We start from the raw sequence: 25,283 nt of genomic DNA on the forward strand, positions 1-25,283 counted from the left end.
TGTATCATTGGCTTACTAGGATGTGTGCTGCTGTAACTGCACACGAACTTAGCCTAAGGTAAGGTGGCTCTGTACCACATGATCCTTTGCTTTTGGGAAACTCACTTAGTTTGTGGAAATGAAGGTTTAAATGCTTGAGCATTACAAACATGAACAGAAAGTTTCTATAGATTCAAATTCTGGAAATCTCTCTGCATTTGAAACAACGTCTCTCTCAAGAACAGAGAAGAAGGGCAGAAGGATGCTTTCCGAAGGGTAGTTGTTGCTCCCACTGGAAAGAAATGTGTGGAAGGAGGTACATTTAAGAAAAGATAGGTGTCTTGGCTCCATCTCTGAAAATATCTCAAATGTAACCTGGGGGTAGGGGACAGAGGTTGCAAAGCACATAAGTGGGCCACTGAGGCAGGATCTTGCATACACAGGTTGCACTGCTACCTGTGAACAGGGAGAAGTGAGATGTAGGTAGGTGGGAGGATGTGTGCATCGTGGCTAAAATATTTCCTTTCTTAGGATTTGAAGTAAAACTGTAAAGATATTAATATCCATTAACTCTAGGTACATAAAGTTCCTTATATTTTTCTGATTTATCACATTCTTATTTGATTTTAAACAATGACAAAAGTTTTTTTTTAAAAAAACATTTGCAATAAAACTTGTAAGAAGTTATAAAAATAAGAAAGAGAAGCCATTAGTTGTGTTTCTATTCATGTCTCTATTTCCCAAGCCCTTCAGGTCACAATTCCTGCAAACAGTGACAGGAAGCAAAAAGCTAACGTTTTACACTGGACTCCTGTTGGTGGAAACTTTCCTGGAGTGACATTGTCAGTCACAAGGAGAATAATTGTGCAGTACAGGGGCTTGAGGAGCATGGAAGAGCACTGAGCTTACAGAGGAACCTGCCTTGAGGCCAGTTGTCACAGTCACCTGAATCTGGAGCCTCAGCCTACTCTTCTGTAAAACAAGGAAAATCTCAACCTCAAAGAACTGTCATAGAATAATCTATAGTTTTAAATTTTAGTTTTTTCTAGTTGATAATTGTACATACTTACAAGGCAGAGTAACATTTCACTCCATGCATCCATTGTGCACTGATGGAATCAAGGTGATTATATTCCTATTTCTATCATTTCTCTCTTTGGAGCCTTCAAGCTCTTCTTTTCTGTTTCTCATCACAAACATAGGAGGCTGCTGTTTACTCTAGGCACTGGACTGTGCTACACAACAGGAAATGCCCCTTCCTCACTAGTGACTCACTGGTGCCTGCTATCGAACTTCCCTCCATCCCTTTCTACTGTTCCTAGGAACTGCTATGCTTCTCTCTTCTACTTTGAGATTAACTTTTTTGGTTCATATTCATGAAAGAAAACATGCAATATTTTTCTTTCTATGCCTGGCTGATTTTTCTTAACATAATGTCCTCTAGTTCCACCCACTGTGCAGCAGATGACAGGATTTCATTCTGTTTATGGCTGAAGAATATTTCAATATGCCACCTTTTCTTTATCCACTCGTCTATTAGCACCTTGGCTACCATCAATGGTACTGCAATAAACATGGGAGTGTAGATACTTTCTGATAAGCCAATTACAATTTTTAAATAAGAAAATGCAAACAAATACAATAAATGCACATATACTCTATTGTTACTCTCACAAGCGTTAAGTATCTGAAAAGCCCGGCTCTACTGTAGGAACAGCTGTGACATACACCATCTTGACTCCTGACTCCTGGGGACAACAGAGTGAAAAGCAGCTTCTGACAGGACAGTGCCCAGTGCCCCTGTCTCTGTACCTAAAGATGTCCTAAGTCTGGTGTCCCTAGCCCTTTCTCCAACCTTTAATCTTTCCTATAGAGGAGTCTCAGCCCATTCACCTTGGTGTGAATCTCCTTAGAGCCCCTATCCTCCAATGCTTGGTCCATGGTCTACACTCAGGTACAGGAGCAGAGATGGGGCTGGCAATCCAATATGTTGCTAACATCCAGCTCATGACCTTGGCATGGCTTTGTTAATGCATGTGTGACACTCTAACCTCCATCTGACATTCATGGCCCCAAGATGCTGAACAGTTGCTATTAGAGTTTTCTTCAAGTTCTATGACCTTGGATCTGTGGTTAAGAGCATTTTAAGAACTGGGAACATAAGCCACAGCACAGGTGCCTAAAAGGCCATATGTCAATATGAGGTGGAGCTTGGACAGCACCTTCTTATACTCCTGGCAGTCAAAAGGGAGACAGTAGTAATGTCCATGGTCCTTACTTCCAGGGTTTTGAACATTGCCAGGAAAGAAACTGTTAGTAGAGCATTTGAAATCTGGATGTCCTACAAACTCATTCAGCTCCTGTGATTTGAGGAATAATCAATACTTAGATTCAATAATTATGTCACAGTAATCTTAGTTGATTTTTGTTTCCTGAAATACATGTAAATGAAAAGATAATCCTGAAATACACAAAAAGTCACCTAGGGAGATGTAGAGGTATGAATATAAATCACAGGCTAGTGACCCTTCTTGGTATCTGCTTTGTAAGGCTATGTAGAGCCTGAGGTGGTGGTGCTGGTAGGGATTAACACTGCCAGCTGGGTGGGTTTTAAAGCTGGAACATTCAAAATTTTATTAAAAGAAAACAGAAAGTTGTTAAGGACCTAATAGCTGGCTCCAAATTAGCCACAGAAACCACAGGGCAAGCCAGCCATGTTGTCTTGAGGTGATTTTAACAAGAGGCATGGGAGAGAGGAATGTGTTAATTTTTGTATTAAAGCATATACACACATATTTCAGAGTCAAATGCAAAGCCAACTTGAATATTTAATAGCAAACATGAGACTTCCAGGAGATTTCTTAGTGCAGGCTCTCAGCTCTGCCTCCAGGGCCTAGAGTAGAATGGGAGACCCTAGGTCTGCAGAATTGTTCTCAGGCCCAGTGGGCAGCAAGAGTCACAGCCTTCTGGTGACACTCAGAAATGCTACAGTGGGCAGCAGTCACCCGGACCTAGGTCCAGCTTATTCTCTTCAGGACTTGGCATCGGCCTTCATGAGTCAATGCTGGTAAAAGTTGTCAGCTGATGCGGTAATCTCTGAGTTTCTAACTCTGTCTTAGTTACTTTTCTCATTGCTGAGACAAAGTACCCAACACCCACAAGTTATGGGAGGAAAGGTTTATTTACTTCACAGTTAGTAGAAGTTTCAGTCCATGAACAGCAGGCAGAAAGTAGCAAAGCAATAAGGGACCTTAACAATGTCTTTCTGCCCCTTTAATCTTATCCAGACTACTTAGGGGATGCAGCATTCACACTTTTAATCCTAGTGCCCTTTCTAGCATTGCACCATGAATCAATTCCAGCATCACACACTCTAGATCCAGCCACCTATGAAAAAGCTCCAACCCATTAGGCTTTGGGGGGATTCTAGATACAAGCCATAACAAACCCTGAGGACCAGCCTGTTGTGGGTCATGTTCCCATGTTATCAGCAGCACAGAGGGGTGTGCACGTGTGTGTTCACGTGCACAAGCACATACAGGAGCATGGGCCTGAGCATGCCTTATACACCCACCCACTGCTTTGTTCACTCAGACACTCTGCAGGCACTTGAACGGCTACTGTGTACTGGATTCTGGGTCTATACTGCTAATCAGGGCACCACAGGGCCTTCTGTGTGCTGGGTTCAGGATCCCTACAGAAAATCAGCTGCAGAGCAAAAATCTTTGGGGGAAAATTGCATTTGCAGAAAACATGTACAGATTTTTCTCTATCATTATTCCCTAACCAGTACAGGACAATAAGTGTTCACCCAGAACTTATAGCACCTTCAGTATTGGGAGCCACTGGAGATGATGGGATGGACCCCAGAGGACATGTGAAGGATCTCTGCAGACTGTCCTTACAGTAGGGTCTTGGGCATCCTGGGATTTTGGCATCCAAGGAGTCATGGGACTGTCCCCTGCAGATCCCAAGGGAGGACTGTCTAACTTCTACCTCTCTGAGATGATGAGGGTGGTTTGGGAGGGGAGACACACTGACTACACAGATCTTGCTGATACATTAGGTCTTTGCTGATTTTCCCACCACAGCTGCTTTTATCCCGTGACCCTTATGCATTCCCAAGGACATTTTCCACCCACAGGTGTCACAGTCAAAAAGGAACCAGAGGGCAGTCTTGGTAATTGTGGGTTTTAGGTTCACAAATGCATTTCAAGGAGGGAAGGAGGGCAAAGCCTGGGAAGGACACCTGCTGGGCAGTTTCCTCTTTCCTGAGGGCTGATGGAAGGTTACAGGCTGGACCAGAAGAGTCCAATCCCAGCAGGTTCTCTGAAGAGAGCTTTCCTGTGCCCTGCTGACCCCATCTACTGGAGTTGGTGTCCAGGGAGGACAATGGAACCCCCCATAGTTTGGGGACTGAATGTGCAAAGACCTTGCTCCCCTCTGCACTGGGATCCAGGGGCATGGTTCCTGCTAGAAATCTGTGCCAGACACCAGGTCTCATGCCCCTGTCTCACTGTACTGTGTACCCATTACCCATTCTCTTAGTTACTTTCTTGTTGCTGGGACAAAATATCCGATACCCACAAGTTAAAAGAGGAAAGGTTTATTTCAGCTCACAGTTTGTAAAGGTTTTAGTCTATCATCAGCTGGCTCCAAGGCAGAGTAGCACAGCAGAGGAGAAATAGTGCATGGCAGAGCAGGCAGGAGGCAGCAAGCAGCAAGCCTTCTGGACTTTTATCCCATCCAGGCTACAAGTCTATCAGGTGGTGCCACCCACACTGGTGGGCCTTCCCATTATCCACACCCAGAACTATGCTAAACCAATCAGTGGACTAATTTAGTTATCACACCCTTAATCGACATTCACACACCCTAGATTCAGCCATGTCCAGAAAGCCCCACCTATGAGCACAGGAGGCTTTAGGGAGATATCTAGATACAAGCCATAACAGTACATGAAAATATTCCAAAATCCAGAACAATCTAAAACCTGAAAGACTTCTGGTTCCAGGCATTTCGAATAAGGGATACCCAGCTTAAGCCTGCAAGTGTGCACATACCCCCAACCCCATACTCACACACGTGCACACTAAACATCTGTTAGATATTCAGGTACTGTGCTAGATGATAGGGATTAAATGTACAATATAACACTCTTATCTTCCGTGATCCTGTAATTTAGTAGAAATAACTGGTCTTCATGGTGCCCACATCAGCCAAGAATATTTCATAACTAAATGAAGCAGCTGTTCAAGTATTTTACACTGTCATGTAGATATACAAAAGGTATTATAATTAGGGAATCTGCATCCAGTATCTGTGCTGATAAATAATGCTTCCATAGCACAAAATAAATCACTTGCCCAATGCTTATTCGCTCAACAGACCTCTCTTGCAAGCCGCATGCTCAGATGTAAAGTTAGCAGCGATTTTCTTCATACATGACACAGAGCTCAAGGAAATGCTAATGCCACCGCACCACAGGTTTATTACACAGCACCAGTCTTTATGTTACTCTCACTCTAATGTGCTTTTGCTCATTTTATTTCTGCTCTTGGCAAGATTTAAATAAAGGCTTTCTTCCTTTGCTCTACAAATGTTTACAGCAGCTATACTGCACTGCCTTACACAGCATTAACTACAGCACAAATACACATTCCCTGGATTGCCTTTTTAAAAAGGAAGATTTCTGATGCCTATTACAGAAACACTGAATTCATTAGCCTGAAATTTATTTAAAGTGTCAGATGAGCTGGATAAAAATTTATCTCTGGAATTCATTTCTGAATAGTGTAGGGTTATTACTTTGATTTCAAAGGAAAAAAAAAACTACAGCCCAAAAGCATTCTGGCTCTCAGAGTGTGAGGTTCAAGCTAAGCCATGATGGTCTCTGAGAATGTATACCGTATTACATGCTTATAGAATCACTTCTGACTTGATTGCCTTTCTTATTGGAGTAAAATTTTTAGTCCCAATCTTGCAATAAAATATCGATCCTAAGTGAAAACAATGGAGCAGCATGGGTTTCAACGAATGCAGTTCTGCCTTGCTGTGCTCAGAGATCCAGGCAATAAAACAAGGAGGGACATGGAAGGAAGCTCTCTAGACCAAGAAGACAGAGTAAGGGCAGTGCCGAGGAGAAAAGGGGCTGATGTAGGCTGGAGAAACCAAGTCATTGAGCTATTTTAAACCCAAAGACTAGATAGGTAAAGTGGGTCTCTATTTTCCTACTTTAAATAAATGAACACAAAGCAGAATCATGCATACCCTGCTCACACTGGGGACGTTTTCCTGGCCTTAGGCATGGAGGTTTTCTCCCTGGAGGTTCTCATCATATGTCAAGTGAGCTGGATCTTCCAAGAACTCTGACTTTCTTCCCTCACAGATGAGGAGCCTGTGGTCTGGAGAGATGAGGCAAGTTAGCTGTGGTTACCAGGCCAGCGAGGCACACACAGAATGGAGACACAGGTTTCTGGCACATGTGTCACCTTGTTCAGTGTTGTGATCTCTGCCACTGAGTGACAGAAAGGGCTAGAAACCCTTAAAACCAGCAGAACTCTGTTCTACCTGCAGGGAGCTCCCTGTTTCCTTGGCATGAGCTGGATCAGATCATGGGTTTCATTTTCGGAGTACAGTCATGCATTGCTCAGCAACAGGGATGTGACCTGAGAGATGCATCCTTGTCAAGCCCAGGGCTGTGGGAACCTCACAGAGGGTGTTCAAACATCCAAGATGGCGATGTCATCACCAGGTGATATAATCACCTGGGGCCACTATCACGTGTCCTTTATTGCTGGCCAGAGTGTTATTATATAGTGCATGACCACAGTTCAAAGTTCTGCAGCTAAACAGGAAGTTGCAACAATTGAGGAGGAGGAGGACTCTGTGCAATCATTCCAAGGAGTTAGGAATATTTTGAGGTGTCAGGTCCCCACTATCCAAAGCACAATATCCATGAGGCTAGTCCTGGCACAATTGCCACTGTAGAGCTCTGAGCACCAAGGAGAGCACATGGGGACATACTGTAAAGTCCAGGCCATCCTTTGTTAATAGAGGGACCTGGCACTGCTGAATTTACCTGGCCAGTGCAGAGAAGAACCATGCCAAGCACCTTGAGGGCCATGGTGGAGAGCAACAGAGTCTCACGGAGAAGGAAGGTGGTACAGGGCTGGGGGTGTTAGCCCTTGTGTCCAAGTGATGGAAAGCAATTACACTAGGGCATGGAATCCTGGGAACCCTGTAGCTCTTGGGAATCTCTAAGCCCTGTGCTTAAAGTGCACCTTCCTGGGTTCAACCCCAGAAAACTAAGCTCCACTGTTGGGGCCCAGACATGAACTGCCCTTGGAAGACAAGCTACCCCACCTACCATCTGTGTCCAGGTAGGGCTATGGCTGGCCAAGAGGAACCCAGAAGAGGCTGAAGAAGTGGGTACCTGAATCCTAGCTGGGCCTTGGGTATGCTGAACTCTGGGCATGTGTCCCACAGAAACAATGTTGAACACACTGATCGGGATTCTCCAAATACTCACGGATACCTGTCTGACCACACTGAGACCCATGCAAACCTGTCTTGCCGCACTTCATACCTGGAGACCGTGTAATGCCAGGCTCACACCAGCAGGCTTATGCAGGGCCTGCTTCAAAAGTGGCCTCCTCCCACCTTCCCTGCCTCCATCCCAAGCTCTCCCAGCTCTGGACTTCACACCTAACTTTCTTCCCTGGACACAACCTTTGAATGGCAAGCAGTTGGTACAACTTACTTTCAATATCCAAGGTACAACAATAAATGAATGAATAAAAATACTGTTAATCAAACTTGTAAAGACCTTACCACAACATTTACCATTGTTCTGTTTGCAACATACACTCACATTTCATGGTAGGGGTATAGTTCAGTGGAGAGTGCTTGCCTAGCATGCACCAGGCCTTGTGTTCGATCCCCAGCACCACACACACACACAAATTCCAGTGCATTCAGCTTTCCATTGAATAAGGGAAAAGTATTAAGCATTTGAGACACAAATACCTGGACTCAAATATATTTACAACACAGGCCTTTGTTTTGGGTTTTTCATGGATGATGCATCATCCTGGGCAACTTTTAAAATCATAGATCAGTTTCTTCAGCTGTAGGACTGGAGTAGCATCACAGCTTCTCCCACCTTTAGGAGGATTTTAACTGGCCTTTGTATGATAGGCAATTCACACACTGCCAGGCACTGATACTCCAAGAATATTCATTCCTTCATCCTCCTTTCTTTTTCACATTCTCAGATGGGTTCAGTAATGGCCTACAACAGCCAGGGCTTTGAACAAATCCTCCAGAAGGAACTTCCCTACCAAACGTGGCGTGGTGATCAAAGTTCTTCAATCATCTCTTGGGGAGGTGGCATGGAGAATGAGGTCTGCTGGGCAGCCTCTGCCCATTCTGTGGTATAGACATCCCCCCCCCCCACCAAGTCCAAGCCACTATTGTGATGTCACTGGGCAGAGCTGGGAAGAGATGGATGAAAGCTTGCCTCTGTACAAAGTGCATACCACACAGACACACTGCATATAAATAACTCCAGGAGCACAGTCCACAGTGAAGTGAAAGAAAATCATTAGTGATGGGTGTTGAAAATTTACTACCTGAGCTTTTAATAATATTTAATAACTGGATCATAAAATTCTTGAAAACCTACCAGCCATCCCCAGCACACCACAGCATCTCACCCCATCAAGAAGACTCCAGCTACAGAAGATTATTAATTCCAGCTACCTACAGAGCTTTATTGTTTCCAGATCCTTGAAACACATGTAGGAAGGCCAAACTTGGAGTTTCTGGAGGGGAATGTGGCTGCCGTCAGTGTGCACCTGTATAGGATGCATCATTCTTCTGGGCAAACCCTGTCTGTAAGGACAGGAAGAAGTTTAGCCCTAACACACGGCAAGCACTCCACCAACTAAGGTGGAAATAATACAAAAAATTCACTGTGCTGCTTCTCTCCCTCATAGCCTTACGGCATGCATCTACTTGCATGGCTTCATTTTATTTGAAGTCCTTCCCAGCTGGAAGCAGTATGCCAGGACATGACAATTTTCAGAATGCCTGTCACATGTCCGACTCTCTTTCTATAGGTGGGGAAACTGAGGCACACAGCAGGACAGCAAGCTGCTTGCAGTTTGGGAGGTGGAATTGGAACCCAGCATTGCAGTTTTCAAAAACGGCTTTGTTCTTCAAAGCCTCTGAGGCACTACATTCTACCTGCTTATTCAATTGTTCAGGCACCAACTCATTTCAAAAGAGATAATAAAACATATTTGTAACTTATAAAATCTCTTCTGTAGGCTGCTCAGTTCCAGGAGTGATATTTAATGGCTCTGACTTGCATATGCATCAGGCTGTCTGTACAACTACACAGCCAGCCAGCTTGACAATGTGCTCAGTAGCAGAAGTGGCAGAATTAACTTCAGAAAAGCCTTCGCCACACCCAGTGCAGCACTGTGTAAGTGATGAACACAAAACACAGGAGAAAAAACTCTGGGTGAGGTGGCATTCCTGCCTCAGCTTCCCATCCTGCAGCTCCTGGGGCTGCAAAGCCTTTAGAGTCACAGAGCTGGTACGCTGGGTGTGGAGCTGGATGGGAGGACATGCATGTGTAAGCACAACAGGTGTGAGTGTTCTGTGTGCAGCATGTGTGTCTATGCACTAGGCTTCTAGTTATGTAACACACAGGAGGCTGCTCTGGCCACCGGGTTTAAAGGTCACCATGTTTCTGTGTAGCGATGCCTTCTATGAGCACCTGGGAGAAAACAACTGAGCTCCCAGAACCACCTCAGACTACAGCCCCAGCTTGTCCTCTCCTGCTTCCCATTTCAGCAAACATGGCCCCAAAGATGAGGACACAGGGCAAATGCCTTGCCCATCGCTCAGCCAAGGGGAAGGCCAGGGCATGCATGTGGACCATGAAGTGGAGCCGGAAACCCAGATGAGTTGGTCCTCACATGGGCTTCCCAAGCCAGAGGGAAGGAAGCACATGTGTGTGTCAGCTATGCAGTGAGAGAAGTGTAACTTCAAAGACCTAAATCTAGTCACACACTGCTATGTATGCACTAACCCTACACGAGACAGAAATGGACAGAAAAAGTCAAGTGCACAATTACAGTTCAAAGATCTCTTAGGACATTAAAAGACCAGGACATAGCAAGGAGTGAAGGGAGAAAAGGGCAGGGAACATATTCTGTTTAGTCACTTTCAGGACACTTTTTCCTACTTTTTAGTAAAGCAATCTATTTTAACTTTGAACAGCCTCCCATGGCCAGCCCTGGACATCACAGGATTTGTCAGTCCCAGCATCCTTGCATCTAGAGACCCAGAGTTCCATGTTGACCCCAGAGCCTCTCTGCCCCCATTCATCTAGCCTCCGTTGGGGGCAGCAGACACTTCTCTCTCAGAATCTTGTCACTATCGAGCCCAGACAGTGCTTATTCCCTTTGCTTTCTTCTGCTCGCTCCATGTTCTCTTGGCAGTTCTCTCTCTGTTCACCTCTGCCCCCTGACCCAAGGGCATCCTGCAAAATCTACTGTTTTAGATACAGAGATGGCCAAGTCCTTTCTGAGAACCTTAACGAAAACAAAAAGATGACAGGTTTCGCTTAAGTTCAAAGTCTTTCCCACTTAATCACCTCTCCAGCTGGAGCCAGGTCTAACCTTCCAGAACAGCAGGCTGGGCAGGAGTGGCAGGACACAAGCACCTGGCTGCAATGCGGACATCCGGGCTCAAGGGGGCACCAAGTGGGCATGGGGACCAGGAGATTAAGTCAGGCAACTTCTTTTGTCCCCAAACATTTTCTGCTCTTCCCTCTTCTGACCCTCAAAACCACTGCCTGGATTGTAAATTACAACAACCAACAGTCACTTAATGGAGTAGGCATTCTGTAAGGTAAGGTAAGTGCAGAGCAGACTGACAGGAGAGCCACGTGGCTTTCCCTAGGCTACATAAGCAAGAGCCCAAACCTATGCTAGACACACAGCCAAGTTCATTTTCTGTCATGATCCATTGTGCTCCAGTAATAAGAGCCTGGTGGCCCCTGCAGCCCTGGACAGGTGCGCTGCTGTTGGCCCTGAAAGATGAGGGCCAGCACAAAGAATCAGATCATTGCTTCATTTTTGTAGAAGAATTTGAAACCGACAGTATGGTTAATTTGAGAGTATGTGTTTTATTTTAAAAAATAGAAGACAAAATTTAAAAAAACAAGAAGAATTAGAAAAAGATGATGAAGAGGAGAAGGAAGATGAGGAGGAGGGGGAAGAAGGGGAGAAGAAAGAATTAGAAGGAGGAGGAGAAGGAGAATTAGAAAAACTAGAATTCGAAAATGGTGAGGAGAAGAAGAAGAAAAAAGACTACCTTATAGCGTGTCCCTAAGGTGGAGGCCCTGGGATTTGGGACCAAGTCTGTGGTCTCCAGAGCCATCTCTCTCCCAAGGCTGGCTGTGTCAGAGCCTTGTGTCTCCCCGGGTTCTCCTCTGCAGTTTACCTGGTGCTTTCAGACTGCAAATCAGTGACCCATGGATTTCATATTAAGTGTCCAATTCTGACCTCAGTTACACTGAAAATAAACTTTTCACAGGCCATAAATTTTTAGAACTGGTCATAATAAGCCAAATATCTGTGTACGAGTCCCTGAGTGGAGACGACTGCCCTGAAGCCTCTCCTCTGAAGGGCGGGCAACTCCTGCTCCAGTCCCTGCCTTGGACTTGCGGACCAGGGACAGAGCAGAAGTGAATCCAGAAACTAGAAATGGAAGGTCGAGGGGAGAATCCAATATAAAAATGTCAATGGAGCATTCATGCAGTTTGGGGGCATCACAGACAAGTGCAACAAGCCGACCTGTTGGGCTGGGGATTTAGCTCAGTGGTTCCACCACCTGCCTTGCAAGCACAAGGTCCTGAGTTCGAACCCAGTACCAAAACAAACAGACAAATAAAACAAGCCAACCCATTTCCATTCTCTGACCTCCGAATGTGCCTTTCTTTTTTTACTTCCTGCCCCTGAATGTGTTAGTGGTGGCTGGAGAGTGGGAATATGGGAGTGCAATTTTTTTTACAAAAACCAAACATTTACACAATTTGTAATTCATTAAGAGAGTGCCATTAGGCTCTGCAGTAAGTTAGTAGCAAGATAAAGAGTATCTGGCCTGGGAGCTGTTATAATGTAACACTGTAGCAGACTCATATCTACTAGAAACAGAAACCTTCTTTACTCATCGAAAATCTATGCAAGGGGTTTCCTGGCCTGTAGGATAGAAAAGGGTAAGTTAGCCAGGCCTCCGTATCTTAGAAGCCCTGAAGGACATGGAGTTGGAGGGTGTTTGGGGGTAGTGACCAGAATATGCATTAGTGTGTGGGCCCAGGAGACAATGCGAAGCCAGGAGGGACTCCCGGGACCCCACAGACTTTTCCCTGGGCAAGGAAGAAGTGCCTTCCAAACAGTTGTGGCCCTCTTCCTCTCCCCAACGAGTATTATAGGGTACAATGGACCAAAGACCTCGCCGTGCCAGGACACAGCAGGGGCCACCTAGGCCCTCACTGAAGCTGCGAGGACAGCCACAGCTCTGATATTCCCACTTGGCCCTCAGCAGAGAGAGAGATGGAGCAGAGCCTGATCTGTGGACAGGAGGATGCTCCTCTTCTTCCCAGAAAGAATAAAGGTCCTTGTTTGGGAGTCACCAGGGCAGTACATGGTGATCCCAAAGAGGCCCAAGACGTAGGCTATCCCAGTTAGCTCAGATGTTCATGAAGGATCCACAAGCAAACCCAGGTCTTGTCACATTCATGTTATTTATTACCAGTTTTCTAGGAAGCCACAAAATTGTGTTTACTTTTAGTGCCGAGTCAACCTTTTCATAGACTCTAAAGCAGCTGGGAAAAATTCAACAAATAAACAAAACACCAGCATGTCCAGGCCAAGTTCTTCCCAGAGCCTGGGGTCCTTCGGAAACCACTCCAGTACCCAGCCATTAGGGTTTCCTGCAGAGAACAGCACTCTTAGACAGATGCACTGGGGTTCAGAGAGGGTGGGCAGCTCAGGTGGCACCCACATTCCAAGAAGTTGGGGGACTTCTAACCACAGGCCCTTACCAGAGACCTTGTTAAGGACAACAACAAAACAAAAAGGACACAGAAGCCCTATTAAGAGCAGGTTGTGCCTCAAGATAAACAAAAGATTTCATATCACTAAAAACACGAATTCATTTCCACAAATTTTCCACATTTGAATACATTATTCTAAATAGCAGTCACCCCAGGATGCTTTGGCGGCCTCATGTGGAATGTCCCAACCCGGTGCCGGAGTCTGGGGCTGCAGATCCACACTGTGCTGTGGAACGAGGCACAGTCCAGGCAATGTGGGGTCACCAGAAGGCCCCGGCTGTGCCACACACAGGAAATCACTAATGGTCCACACACAGGAAGTCATTCAAATCCACTGAAGGTGACTATGGATGTGATTGGAAACAACTACGTGGGCATGAGGTCCACTCTGGCTCTTCTCTCTGGACACCCAGGCCTCCCCAGCATCTAATACACACAGAACAGGTCCTCTCTGCCCAGTCTGTTTCATACTCCGTCTCCTGTGCTTTTGCAGAAGTCCTGCCGTGTGCCATCCAATGTCCCTAACTTCAGTCACTGGTGGCTTTTCAACTTCCATGCTTGTATGGATTCAGAGTGAGGAAAGAGCCCTTGGTAACTGGTAGGTGCCAGCTGTGTCCCCAGTCATGACTTGTGTTTTGGGAAATAGCAAAATTTCAAAAAAACAAGATAAAAACCAAATCTGGGGGAGAGAAATGCACAGTGCAGAGCACAGAGGATGTGGGACTGAGTCTGTGGCCTCCAGAGGCCTATCTCTGAGGATGAGAGTGAGGAGACGGAGATGCTGTGAAACCCACCTGAACCCCAGAGATCCTAAGTGCACACTGGCCCATCTGTCCCCAGCCCAGGACTCCCGCAGGAGCCCAGGTACAGTGGGCAGCATGCTCTTACCCAACTGCAGCCGCGGGACCAAGCAGAGTCATGTGTGTGTCACTTTGCCGGGCTCTGTATTCTGTCTAACACGGCTTCTCCAAACTCTAAGATCCATTCAAAGAAGACACGTGGGCAGGTTGGAAAACCACAGCCCAATTACAAAACAACATCCTGAGCCCGTTTCCTCCAAAGCCACCTTATTATCTCACCAGGTTCCGGTGCTATAGGCAGTCCTAATTGTTAGGATTTCATAGGGCATTTATGAATCCAAGACAACGCGCTTTTGTAAGTTCTCCCCAGACAGATCCTACACCATTTATACACTAATTATTTACCAATTACATGTGTCCCTCTATTCTGAGTGCTTTGGTGAGGGGAGGAACAAAGAGTCTCACCTTATTTGTAATAATTATAAAAAGAAAAGTGAATTCAGGTTTTCTCTGTGAGATTCACAAGTGTCACACAAATTAGATGGTTGAATGGTTTAACTTTGATTTCCTGCCAGTACTGGTAAAAAGGCTTCTCTAAGTGATGGGTGCCTGTCTCTGACCTCAGAGAAAGAAGAACAGATAGTCTGCCTGAGCTTCGGCCCCAGGTCCTTTGATGTGGTGTTTACAAGTGGGGCGCAGGAATCTGGGAGCCAAATCATGGGGATGCAGCTTGAAGAAAAGGGAGACACGCTGCTTGCTCGCCTCAACCGTAAGGGACTGCACCAGGTCACTGCAGGGTTCGCAGGCCCTCAGCTCCATCACTCAGGGACACCCACACAGCAACCACTGAGCTCAGTACCCTGTCCTGGGCAGGGAGCTTCCAGGGAAGCAGGAGGAGGGGGAAAAGACAAGGCAGAGTAGCAAGGACCTTAGGTACCTAGGAAGGGTGTGCATGTGTATGTGTGTGTGTGTGAGTGAATGTATGTGTGTTTGTGTGTGTGTGTGTGTGTGTGTGTGTGTGTGTGTGTCTGAGAAGGCTTGCTGAAAAAGAGAACAGGAATTGGTTGGGGCTGGTGAGAGGGAATGTGAAATAATAAGGTTCATAACTGCTGTCTGGTCAGAGGAGTCTAAAAGTGGTCCAGAGAGTGGGAAAGTGGAGACCAGGGGCTGGAACCTAATCCAGAAGCACAGGACACTCTAAAAATGACAGACCAGGCCTACAGGTGACAGGGGAGGTTGGGGCATCACTCCACAACGAGCTCAGGATTCTGCCAAGGCAGGCGATGGCAGGTGTAACCAGGGAAGGAAACGATGCAGGTTTAGGAGATGGACTGCCTCCTTGGATTGTCACACTGTGCCCCTAAAGCATGCAGTCAGCACAAACAAACAAAACTCTTGAAAAGCCTGGATGTAGACCGGCATAAAAGGGATTCCTGGTAGAAGATACTCCTTTTGGTACAAACTGTGAGGACTTCCAGTTAGGGTTTTCCTTGGAAATGATAAACACTGCAAGCAAAGGCCCAGGGAACACACTGCCCTCCAGAAACTGTAAATGGCACCATCTTGTCAGGGAAGACACTCAGAACAGAGGTGCAGTGACTTATTTCCCAGACCCCTGAACAGCACCTGCCCAGGGCTCGATGCAGAATGAGGCTCAGTGGCCGAAGGTGGTGGCACAGCTTCCTCTTCAGGAGGTAGAGACCGGAAGCAGAGCCCTGGACACCAGAGCGGGTGCCAGGCAGGCTGCTCTGCACTGAATAGCACTATCTGCATCTGGTTTCAAACGCAACCCAGCTCTAGGGCTTGAGAAAATCCTGACTTTACACACTATCATCTGAGCACAACTGATCTTTATGGAACAATCTCCTTGTTACTCCTTCACTTCTTAAAATACATCCCCATTGCTCTTCCTTTCTACTAAGCTCTAACATTATTTCTTTAACCTTCCTCTACGTCCTGTTGAACTCCAGTCCTCAGGAGTGTGCAAGCGTCTTGCTGAGCTGGTTGGCACACTCTGGCCAGGTAGCTGGGTAGGGTTATGGTTGTTGTTTATTTCCAAATGGCAGTGTAGCACTATGAAAATGCCAAAGAAATCTGTATGACTTTAATCTTCCATGCCATGCTGATCTTTTCTATGAGCTGCTTCCTCTACAACATTTCCAAGCAGAGTCTGACTACATCATATAAAAACAGCTTTGAGAATTACTCATCTACCAGGGTCCACCTGAAGTAGTAAATGACTCAGGTTGCTAAATGACATTATATTCTGTTAGAAAAACCAAGCTTCTTTTAACTGTGTGTTTTTCCCAGATTATTAAAGTATGTCTTCAATATTTAAAGCATAATGTGGTAGATTTTGGAACTTTTTAAAAAATTATTTTTGATCTTGCAGTTTTTGTCAATGGAAAGAAAAAAATCTACAGGTTTCAGCAAATGGCGAGACTAAGCTCTTAGGATATTAACAAGCCTAGGATTCAAAGTTTCCACAACGAGCAGGTACAGAACTCTTTTACTTTAACAGCTCAACCAGGAGGACTTTCATTCCTCATTAACTTTGCCTTCATTCTTGAAAAGCTTGCTAAATAAGTTTTTTTTTTTAATTTAATGTACACAAGGGACACAAAAGTAATCTACTCTACTCTGTTAGAAAGTGGCAAGAACAATGGGATAAGTGTGTTCAAAATGAGGGGTATTTTGTGGGACATTAATGACAATGTATCTTCGTCTATAATATGTTTAAAACATTTTTTATTCAAACTCACCATATTTATGATCATATCTCATACATGTTTGTATATATGTATCCACATGCATTACATAGGTACATATATAATGCACATAAACACACACACCTTGTACATAGCATGTAATCATTTTGTAATTCAACCACAAGTGAAAATATTAATAAAATTGTGTATGTATTGAAAATGTAAAGATACTTTCCCTGTTCCTAATTTCCAAATAATATAGTGTAAGATCTATGTACATAGTTGTACGCTGTGCTAGGTTTTACAAAGAGCCCAGGGATGATTTAAAGTACATGGGAAGATGTGTGTAGGTTCTACAAGTGCTGCACCATTTTGCATGAGGGACTGAGCATGGGTGGATTCTGCCACCTGTGGGTGGGGGTACCAGAACTGACCCCCTCCACCTCACACTGCAGGACAGGCTGCTCGTCCTGTTCAAGGTCATCACTCACTGAGCACCTGATGTGCAGCATGCACAGTGGCTGTGAGCTTTCTCAGAAACTTCACAGCCGTGTCCCATTCTACTATCACAGGCAGTGGGCGCCCAGGCTTGGTCACTGTTTCTTCCCTAGTCTCAAGACTGCAGTGACAAATGAAAGAGATATCATTTGGGAACATATGGCTGAATGTGCCAAGGTGCTCAGTATGGCTTGGGTCTAAAATGACCCCCAGAAACTCCTGGGCTCAGAGTTGGGGCTTTGGAAGGTGATCAGCTTGTTAACCATGCTTGATCCATTCATGCTTGGATGACATTATAGGGGCTGATGGAAGCTGATGGGTGGGGCCTCGTTGAAGGGCATGTGCCATGGAGACCTGTCCCTGGGGGCTACATCTTGTCCCCCCCCACTTTCTAGGTTAGCAGCTCTGCTGTGCCACACACTACTCCCACTGCTGTGATGCTTCTGCCTCACCAGGCCCTAAAAACCATGGAACCCTGCAGCACAGACAGAAGCCCCCAAAACCACAAGTGCAAAGAAGCCTTTTCTCAGGCTTTGTCACAGCCAGGAAACGGTAACACAGGGTTTAACCTCGTGTCTGAAAACAAACTTGCTTAGCAGCTACCTGAATGGTACCTTACTTGCTGCAACAGTCAATCCTTGTTTTCTCTTTGCAATACATATTTTTAAAAATGTAAAGCAAGCAAACAAAAGTACACATGATCAAAAGAACATGTAGGTTTGTAGGAAATATATACTCAGAGAAGCAAATTATTCAATGCCTACACAGTTTCATCTCATCAGGGAGCAGTTCTAGAACAGGCCTGGAACCAAGCTCCTGTTGTCCCAGAGCATGCACCCTGGCTCCTCCTGTGTGTGAGACCATCGCACTGAACATTCAGGGGCTGCACTCAGGCACCCCATGGACATGGAAGCCCAGGTCAAATGTGCAGGCCACTTCCTATGTCCGGATATCATAAGCTCATCTGTTGTTTTCCACACCTGTCTTGCTAAGTACAGACAGGTTCAACTTGAGCAACAGATGCAGGGTCAGGTGTGTCCACAGCCATGGCCTGCACACGAATACCCTCCCAGAGCCCTGTCACAGCTGGACATCCATGTCATACATTCCTGGGTCCAGCCTATTATGACACACTGTTCCAAGCTTTTCTTTTATCCCCTCTGGTTTTACATCTAATGCTGGGCTTATCGGTCATGAGACAACACTGGAAACATTCTAAACCAAAAATAATGTTGTCTGTGTAAGAATCAAACAGGGACACATGGTATTCCCAGGGCGTAGTTCAGATGCAGTGGGATGGGTGAAGTGTAAGGTGAGGCACGTAGGGAAGGACTCAGGTACCACTTCTGCAAGCATCGCCTTATTTTCAAGCACACCTTGTAGATATTTTCCTGTAGGAAGTCAATGCCTGACACTCGCCTGCCTCAAATGATGATGAAGTGATGTATGTAACAGCACCTCCTGAATGTATTATAATGCACCAAGTATGTTCTGCCCTTGGGATAAGGGTGGAATAGGTCCTAGGACCTTGTGGATACCAAACTCTGCAGACGCTGAAGTTGCCTGAACATAGTCCACCCAGAGCCCATGCAATGGCTGCACCTGCTCTGAATCACCTGAGACACTCGCTGCACTGCCAGCACTGTGGTGAGAGCTGTTACACCACAGTTGTGGTAGTTGTCTTGTTTGGGGAAATGATGACAAGAGAAAAGTCTGTGCACGTTCAGTGACAGACACAGTTTTTTTTTCAAATATTTCCAATCCACAGCGGATTGAGGGAGTGGATGGGGAATTCACAGATATAGACAGTTGACTGGATTAAATCAGGCAAATTATCTAATTAGTTCAACTGTCCCATTTACTAATTGAACATAGAGCAGAATATTTTTAACTACAGTATGACTCAAGGTGGGCGGTTTGGGCTGCTCTTTGGAAAATGGAAATTATACACCTCTGTAACACTTTATACATGTTATATGCATTTATATTGATATGCTTTAAAATAAAACATGCTGCACTTATTCTCTTGCCATTTATTTGTAAATCACTGTATTCTGCACACACGAAATTATAAAGTTGTATTTCCATTTGTGTCCTATTTATAAGAAATTAGCTTAAATTGAACACTAAACATATCTATTAGCTTCCCACAAACCATACATAATCTGGAGCATGTGAAAGAAGTCATATAGGAGCCCTGGGGAGAGGGTGGGCTCTCATCCTGCTCCAGCTACTTGACAGCTGTGAGTGCCCCTAATTGCTGATGTGGTGCAGGGTCTCAATCACTTGTGAGTGTGTGTCAGTGTGTGCATCTTTCAAACACAATCCTCTTTTCCTTGTGGAGATTTCTAATGGGATATATCTCCTTCAATTTCAAGATATAATTAACATAGCAATAGAAAGATTCCTCTTCTAACTGTAAAAACAAATAATTAATTTAAGAACACACTTATGGTTCCATGTGTGATGGGATTACCTGAAATGAACAAATCCTGTATCAACTGTATTTTTGTGACCTGTTTGTAGTCAGTGAAAGAAATATAGGTTTTGGCCTCTGACACTACACTTATATTTCAGAAGTCATCTCTGACCTTCCAAAGAATTGGCTTCTCAAATTTGCTTCTGAATAATGAAAGCTATTGGATTATCTAAGAGATTTACCCTTTATTGAATTTAATTTAAAGCTAAGTCATTTTAGAAACCACAATTACCCACATGGACCTCTACTTGAAAAATTTGTATAATTTGAACACAGAAAAACCAATTGTTTGAAATTTAATAAACCATTTTCCTCTCAGGCTCAAAAACCAGGAGCAGTGCAGAATAGAACTTAATGTGTGAATTATAAACTTCTGAAAACAGAGGCTTATAATCATGATTTCAGGGTTTTTCTTTACAGTGTATTCTCCAATGCCTCAGCCAATATATTTCTAAATATCCCAAGAGGCTACTTTCTGAGCCTGCTCTCTTCACCAGCCCAATAACTCAGTGCAGGTGCATAATTTTTCCAATCTTAGCCTCAATTTTTCCTGGGAAATTTCACCTGAGCTGACAGCCTTCATATAAGCCAGAATTTCATTCTGACACTGACTACCTGGATATTCCAAATTTCATGGTCCACTTTCAAAGCTCTGAGCTGAGCTCTGTTTTGTTGGCAGGCCCTTGTGTGGACAGGTTTCTGAATCCGGGGCTCCCTGTCCCCTTCTCTGTGTGGGACACCCCCACCTAGCCAGCTCAGCCTTGGCCAGAAGTCAGGAGACCAAAGCTCTATCTCCTCCAGGGCCTGAGCACAGCGATGGCCAGAAGGAGTGTGACCCGTTCCTGGACTGGCCAGATCTCTATCTAACAGCACAAACACCCAGAGCCAGGCTTGAAACCCAGCAAGGCCAAGGCTCTTCATCTTTTTGAAGCTGTGATAATCTATGCAAAGCAAATGCAGGGTGTGGTGCAGAATCCCTGCAAATCAGCTGCTATTATTATTCTCAGAGTTGCTACTGTCTCCTGGAGCTGTGGGGGAATTAACTCTCTGGTATACCATAATATACAATTATCAGTACAAGAAGCCCCAGCCCCTGGAGACAACCTGGAGAGGATTCCATCTCAGCCTTCCTTTGACAGGCCTGGAAATGAGCTCCACTGAGGCTGGGGCTCCCTCTGGGAAGCTCACTGCATGAACATGGGCCACCTGCTCTCCTGTCCTCTTTCTTATCTAAGAAAGTCCTGTGCAAGTCTGCAATTCAGTTCTCACACTAGCTTTGTAGAGTCAGGGTGTGCCTGGAATTTGGACTTCTTTCTTAAAGCCGGCCACAGGGGGCAGCAGAGGCCAACGGGGCACAGAACAGTACCCCGGAGACAATTCCAGAGTGGCCCGAAGGGCTCTGATGTCATCTGTATGCACAAAGCGGCTCTTCCTCCAAACCAGGAGGCACTTGGTATTGTGGTGAAGACAGCACCTGACCAGCCCTCACCAAGGACCAGTGCTGCTGCTGGACAGGGTCACCCACTCCCGAAAAGCCAGAGGACTTCAGCTCCTGCCTCAGGTCCTTAAAATGCATGTCACATGCAACCTAGGTAGTTTCCAAGTGCACATTCTGAATTGCACCTGCTCCCTTTCAATTTGAGGGTTGCTGGGAATTTCACATAAGAATAAATTTCCACTGGGTAAGAGACACAAGGAATCCAGCTTTTCCCTCATGTCTTTGTACGGTGTACCTAACAATGTTTACAAACAAATCTCTCAAAAGTAAAAAAGAGGACTTTGAGCAAAGTGGTAGGCAGCTTTATGACCCTGAAAGGTGGTAATCTGCTAGCAGCAGTTGGACATCTTCCACTGTCCCCTCTGTCCTTGGCCACAGCAACAGTTGGTGCTAAGAACATTGGGGATTTCTGTGTAAACGCACACCTCACTCACCTGATTCCAAAATTAGCATCTGATTCTATGTAATTATTTATTTTACACTCATTTGTGAATTTCATGCCATATGTCTTTTTAAAAGGATGAGCTTTCAATGCCTAAAAAAAAAAAATCAAAACTTAACATACACCTAACATGAGAACACTGTTTCTCTTAGGCATGTAAACAAGTTGAATAAAACACTTAATTTAATTTAAGCAATTAAATTTTAAGATCATATTACAGAACATTCACAAGGAGGAGAAACACAATCGATTAGGAATAACAGTTCAATATACTTAAAGAGAAAATGCATTTTTAAAACAAGGTGGATCCCATTATCATACATAAGATATATTTATTCAAATTCTTATGTATGAGGCTAGGAATTTGCAAATTAATGAAGAGTTTCCCAGAGGCAAAAACATCTTCAAGATTGGGGAGATTTATTTACCTAAGCAAGAGCTGCAGAAGCCTAGGAATGAGAGTGTCATTTGAGAGAAGACTTTTAAGCACTGAGAAATGCTTGAATACATTCTAGACTTAGAGGATAAGTTTTCAGTTAATATAAGCAATAGATCTGAGACACACTTAAATCATCTCAGAAAGAGGAGAAACTCAGGGGGGGGGAAAGAAAAGGAAAAATGCTCCAGAAACAGCACACACAGAAATTCTCCCTAGCTCCTTTACTTACCCGATCTTGCTGCCTGAACTGACCACAACTCATAGACTCAACTCTGTCTTCACCCAGAGTAAACTCTTCCCCTTTCACTCCTTGTAAGCTAAGCCTAGCTGATTGCCTTTCCCACATAATAAACCATTCACAGATGTTCAAACATTAAATTGTCTCTGCCTCAAGTTCACAGTTTAAATATCTTCAGTTCTCTACCTTTACTTCCTAGATTCTCTCCACCACGTACTAAATTCACCAAATGCTGGTCTTCGCTCTGAACGCTCTCTCCTCCAGGGTCCCCAGGCAGTCTAAATTGTGGAGCTCAGAACTCCACTGAGAGCAGAGGCTCACATCAAAATCTCTTCAAGAGATTGAGCTCAAAACTCCAGCAGCTTCAAGCTACTGCCTCGAGCAAAAAGGCAAATTGTTACAATTTTTAACAGTAGCATATAGGAATTGGATGGAGAATCCCTGCATGCTGGACTCCTTTTCTGGACTGCTTGTAAAATTTAAGGCAATCCACCCACTAAGTTTTTCTGCATTTTGGTCACAATATTCAAGCACTGTTGCTAGCTGGTTTTCTAATGCACTGGTACAAAATGCAAGACTCTACTGCTGTAACAATTTTGGTTGTCAGTTTCCGAAAATGATAGAAGACAAGAGGCTAAAGGCAGATTCAAGCCCACACATCATTTTTCCTAAATTTGCAAGAGAGACAACACTTAGAGTTTGCCTTTATTGGAATCCTTCCTTAGTCATATTTTAAGTTTCAAAATGGTAGAAAAAAAAAGTTGATCGGAACTCAAAAAGAAATAACCATAAAGTCACTCTTGAGGCTTTGTAAGTGTGCAAAAAATACTTTGGGCACAGAATGTGTGGCGAGCCCGCCCGAGATTCCCTTGCCCAGGTGAGCAGTGGTCCTGGAGGATCGCAGTCCTCTCCACAGCGAGACTCCCCGTGGTGCAGGACAAAAAGATTTCATCTAATATGGCTCACCGCTTGCCACATTTTCAGCACCAATAAAAACAAATTTGCAAAAATCCCGCTAAGCAGTATATAACGCCCACTGCCAAAGTGCTTCTCACATTTTGAAACAGTTTTGAAGTTCTGCCTGACAAGACAAACATAGGAGGACCTGAAGCCATCACAAAAAGTCTCATTTAAATTCCTGGAAAGCAGTGCTCTTCCAAACACAGCTATTCAGCTCGCTGGAGCACGGCGTAGAACTTCACTTGTCTCCTGACATCAGCACCTTCTGTCCAGCGGAGACGGACGTCTGTTCCGCGCTTAAAGGAATGCACTCAACAGCCACTCCGCGCAGGGCGGCGGAAAGTAAGCTAACCCCAAGCGGAGTTCTCCACTGGCAGAGAGCATGAGGATCCACACAGTGCTTTAGGATCTCTAAGACCTCTTCCACCCCACAACACTGTAGCTACAGAGAACAAGACACCAACAAAACGCACTTCGAGCTGGAAGACTACTTTCGCGGGGGTGTGGGCCAGGGAACACAATACAATTCTTCACTTCTACCCACAGCCCAAATGCAGTGCAATAACTTAGCACCTTTACTGAGCCAGCCAGGGTCCCTACCCAGGGCGCGAGCCCCCGTGTCGGTCAGTCGCCCTCTCCTCTCTGTGTCCTGCTCCCCTTACCCGCGCTCCATCCTCCATCCTCCCACGCTGGGACTCTGCCGTCCCCGCGCCCCACTCCCCGAGCACCAACCTGCTCCCCGCCGCGCTGCGTTGCAGCCCGGAACTCGGCGGTGCGGGGCGCGCGGGTGGGGCTCGGGGACGCGCGCCTCACATCTTATCCCCGGCCACGCGCCCCGCACTCCCGTGACGTCCTGCTCTGCGGGGCTGGGACGGGGACCCTGGCCGGGGTCCAGTCCTCGGGCCACTGCCACTGTTGGTTCCTGGGGAGAGCAAGCGTCCCGGGGCTTGCGGGTCCCCTCCTGGTCGCGGCCTCAGCCGGCGGATCCAGGCCAGCGCCACGCGCCTCGTGGTCTGGACGGGCTCCGGGTCCGAGGGGCAGCGGTGCAGGGCGCGGGGCGGGCGGCGGCCCCGGAGCCCGCCGAAGAATCCCGCTCCCCGGCTCCTCCCCTGCCTGGCCCCGCCCCTCCCCGCCCCGCACCCCACTCACCAAGCGCGCGCCCGGTCCGGAGTCGTCCGCGTCCCCGCGTCCCCGCTCGGGTACAGCCCGCAGCTCTAGCTTATGTCCCGGCGGCCGCGGACCCAGCTGCGTGGGGCGGCGCGCTGTCCGCAGAGGCAGGCTGCTCTTCACCAGCCTCCATCCGCCTGGCGCCTGGGGGCTGCCTGCCAGCCCGCCGGGAGCGGGGCGCGGGCCTGCGGGAGCCGGCTGAGAGCGGGGTCACCCGCGGGGACGCGCCCTGCCCTGCTCTGCCAGCCCGCGACCTGCGCGCCCGGGGCGCAGCGCGGCACCCGCGGGTTCTCTTTGTTCCTCGCGCTCCCGAGTCGGCGCGGCCCTGCACTGCCCGGGCTCCTGCGTAGGACAAGGACCCTCCCTGGCCAGCCTGAGTTCTGGGCTCCGGGTCCCCGCGGCGCGCGCTGTCCCCACCAAGGCCCCAGCCAGGGGACGCTGGCCCGGGCCGAGGCCGGGGGCTGCGCGGGGACCACCCGGAGTGGCGGGAGGAGATTTGGAGGGCCTGGGTGTAGCGTGCGGAGAGTTCATTGGTCCCCGCGGCCCTCGCCTTTGTGCCACAGCAGCTGTCCCGGGACGTGGTCGTGGCGCTTTGTCCGCGCATCCAGGCGGTCTGGACTGGAGCCTGTCTCTGCCGAAGACGCTGGAGCCTACCAGGGCTGGGGAGAGGGCCTAGGAGCAGGAGGGGTCAGGGGACATTGCGCAGGGGGTGGGGGGCTGTATCCAGAACCCACCCTTGTCCTGGTGACTAATACTCCACTGCGTGGACTAATTTAGAAACCTCAAGTATATTCATGGAACTCCCAGAGGCTTTGCAAAGAAGGCAGGGTTTTGACTGAATTACCCAATGCGTTCGAAGTTCACCCATGCGCCCTGCCCTGGAACTGCGCTCCAGGGTGATGAACAGAGCTCTCTTAGACAGGAAGGGGACCGAGAGATG

At 46.5% G+C, this 25,283-nt stretch overlaps 1 protein-coding gene across 5 annotated transcripts in view; it reads right to left on the reverse strand.

The window, feature by feature from the left end:
• The window catches only part of St6gal2 (ST6 beta-galactoside alpha-2,6-sialyltransferase 2), a 60,249-nt gene extending 35,803 nt beyond the window's left edge, over positions 1-24,446 (reverse strand). The window contains exons 1-2 of one of the 5 annotated variants that reach the window (XM_004844497.3): positions 23,909-24,279; positions 6,250-6,383 (exon numbers count right to left, since the gene is read on the reverse strand). The gene's annotated coding sequence lies outside the window, so the exon portion shown is untranslated. Of the gene's footprint in view, positions 1-6,249; positions 6,384-8,007; positions 8,421-23,908; positions 24,280-24,325 lie in introns of those variants that run through there. The other 4 variants (XM_021258148.2, XM_021258147.2, XM_004844498.4 and 1 more) reach the window with 4 other exon arrangements.
• Between the last annotated feature and the right edge of the window lie 837 nt (positions 24,447-25,283).

This window comes from Heterocephalus glaber, unplaced genomic scaffold (genome assembly GCF_053883595.1).
Source record: "Heterocephalus glaber isolate CG9 unplaced genomic scaffold, H.glaber_assembly_v1.0 deba00000470, whole genome shotgun sequence".
Lineage (NCBI taxonomy): Eukaryota > Metazoa > Chordata > Mammalia > Rodentia > Bathyergidae > Heterocephalus > Heterocephalus glaber.